The sequence below is a fragment of the Oncorhynchus masou genome, chromosome 23, assembly GCF_036934945.1.
Source record: "Oncorhynchus masou masou isolate Uvic2021 chromosome 23, UVic_Omas_1.1, whole genome shotgun sequence".
NCBI lineage: Eukaryota > Metazoa > Chordata > Actinopteri > Salmoniformes > Salmonidae > Oncorhynchus > Oncorhynchus masou.
This window is the reverse complement of record NC_088234.1, coordinates 4,812,196-4,815,047: the sequence shown is the minus strand read 5'-3', so window position 1 is coordinate 4,815,047 and position 2,852 is coordinate 4,812,196. Positions and strand designations below refer to the sequence as shown.

Sequence of the window (2,852 nt, the reverse complement as noted above, 5' to 3'; positions counted from 1 at the left end):
AGGTTCCACAGTGAGTCAGGATTCCACTAGGGAGGTTCCACAGTGATTCAGGATTCCACTAGGGAGGTTCCACAGTGATTCAGGATTCCACTAGGGAGGTTCCACAGTGATTCAGGATTCCACTAGGGAGGTTCCACAGTGATTCAGGATTCCACTAGGGAGGTTCCACAGTGAGTCAGGATTCCACTAGGGAGGTTCCACAGTGATTCAGGATTCCACTAGGGAGGTTCCACAGTGATTCAGGATTCCACTAGGGAGGTTCCACAGGTCCTCTGGAGAAAAGGGGGAAAAGGAGAGGAAATATTGCTAATATGACAAAGGACAGGATTTGTGGAGGGGCACAAATCTTTATTTCTTAACTTGGTTTTCTTGTACTTTATATTTCTTGAAATGAACTTTCCAACCCCTCTGCTGTCCTAACAGAGTCATTAAGATCAATCTGTAGTAGACTGACTTTAACACTGGTATCCTGTTTCAATTACTGACACATAAACAATGAAATAACTCCCCTCTCTCCCCTGTCTCTCTCTCTCTCCCCCTCTGTCCCTGACCTGCCGTCTCTCTCTCCCCCCCTCTCTCTCACCTGTCTCTCTCTCACCTGTCTCTCTCTCTCTCCCCTTCTGTCCCTGACCTGCCGTCTCTCTCTCCCCCTCTCCTCCCCCTGTCTCTCCCCTGTCTCCTCTCTCCCCCCTCTGTCCCTGACCTCTCTCTCCTCCCCCTGTCTCTCTCTCACCTGTCTCTCTCTCCCCTGTCTCTCTCTCCCCTGTCTCTCTCTCCCCTGTCTCTCTCTCCCCTGTCTCTCTCTCACCTGTCTCTCTCTCCCCTGTCTCTCTCTCCCCTGTCTCTCTCCCTCCTGTCTCTCTCTCCCCTGTCTCTCTCCCCCTCCTCTCTCTCACCTCTCCCCCTCTGTCCCTCTCTCTCTCCTGTCTCTCTCTCCCCTGTCTCTCTCTCCCCTGTCTCTCTCCCTCCTGTCTCTCTCTCCCCCTCTGTCCGTGACCTGCAGTCTCTCTCCAGTACTGTGTTTCCTACTGTATAATAATCTACCATCTGGTGACATTAATACATACAGCAGCACATCTTACAACCTCCTATAACCTACCTATGTATATTAATGTAGCTCTTATAACCTACCTATATTACAGTTTGTACTGTAGTCATATAGTTTGCAATGCCTTAACACAGGGGTGTCAAAATCAATTGCTGTGTCTCTGCTGGTGCTGGACGAGGGTTGTCTCTCTGCTGGTCCTGGACGAGGGTTGTCTCTCTGCTGGTCCTAGACGAGGGTTGTCTCTCTGCTGGTCCTGGATGAGGGTTGTCTCTCTGCTGGTCCTGGACGAGGGCTGTCTCTCTGCCGATCCTGGACGAGGGCTGTCTCTCTCTGCTGATCCTGGACGAGGGCTGTCTCTCTCTGCTGATCCTGGACGAGGGCTGTCTCTATATGCTGGTCCTGGACGAGGGCTGTCTCTCTATGCTGGTCCTGGACGAGGGCTGTCTCTCTATGCTGGTCCTGGACGAGGGCTGTCTCTCGGCTGATCTCTCAGCTGGTCCTGGACGAGGGCTGTCTCTCTATGCTGGTCCTGGACGAGGGTTGTCTCTCTGCTGGTCCTGGACGAGGGCTGTCTCTCTATGCTGGTCCTGGACGAGGGCTGTCTCTCGTCTGACCCTGGAGGGTTTGACACCGATGTCATAACAACTACTTACATGACAGATGTATGACTAGTTTTGTCGGTGAATAACTTCATACATTTAGACAGAGTCACTCACCTCGTTTCTGAGTCTGGTCTCTCAAACTCGGTCAGAGCAGAAGAAGCAGTCCTGTAAAGATGTCCTTTATGTCTCCATATTCTGATCTGTTTGAAGAAGGAACACTAGGCTCTATCTGGATTTGTAGAGGAGTAGTGTTGTAAGTGCAGAGTCCCTCTCTACTCAGTAGAGTTCCTCTCAGCTGTGTGGTACTGACTGAGCTTCCTCCTCTTGTTGAATCTCTCTTCCTCCTCCTCCTTCTCTCTCTTCCTCCTCCTCTCTCTTCCGTCCCTCCCTCTCTCACAGTCAGGATAACACAAAATTCACCAAAGCCCCTCCTCCCAAACGTTGATCGGTCTGCCCTTCTCCCCCTCTAACTCACTCCACCTCCTCTCTCTACCCCCTCCTCTCCCCACTCACATGATGCCAAAAGTAAACAATCCCCCCCCCCCCACCAGATCCCATCTTCCTACCTCAGCACACCAAGATAAAAAGAACATTCAAAATGAAACTAGTTAATTTTATTTTACTGGTAGCAGCGTACAGATGACACCTCTGAGAGGTTTTATGACACGGTGAGGACTAGTTTCCTGTTGATTCAGTGGCTGAGTCTCTATATCAGCCCCCCCCCCCCCCCCGGGTGTTTTTCGCCCCTAGCACTACACAGCTGATTCAAATAACCATCTCATCATATAGAGGTGATTATTCGAAGCGGCTGTGTAGTGCTAGGGGGGGGGGGGGGGGGTAAAACCAAAACGTGCACCCATGGGTGGGGGGAGGGGCCGGGGACAGAGTTTGGGAAACCAGGCCCTATATAGTGCACTACTTTTGACAAGGAGCCATAGGGCACTATATTGATGGGTGTCGTTTGGGATACAGGACAAAGTACTTGTGGTGGCACCAGGCTTCATATGGATTATATACAATCTGTGATGTATCACAGCGTGTCTGTCTGTCTGTCTGTCTGTCTGTCTGTCTGTCTGTCTGTCTGTCTGTCTGTCTGTCTGTCTGCCTGCCTGCCTGCCTGCCTGCCTGCCTGCCTGCCTGCCTGTCTGTCTGTCTGTCTGCCTGCCTGCCTGCCTGCCTGCCTGCCTGCCTGCCTGCCTGCC

At 51.8% G+C, this 2,852-nt stretch overlaps 1 protein-coding gene across 1 annotated transcript in view; it reads right to left on the bottom strand.

The window, feature by feature from the left end:
• Positions 1–2,008, bottom strand: part of LOC135510201 (endothelin receptor type B-like) — a 12,468-nt gene extending 10,460 nt beyond the window's left edge. The window contains 3 exon segments of the mRNA XM_064930997.1: positions 1–272; positions 1,132–1,663; positions 1,765–2,008. The exon segment at positions 1–272 is cut by the window's left edge and continues 1,204 nt beyond it. The gene's annotated coding sequence lies outside the window, so the exon portion shown is untranslated.
• Between the last annotated feature and the right edge of the window lie 844 nt (positions 2,009–2,852).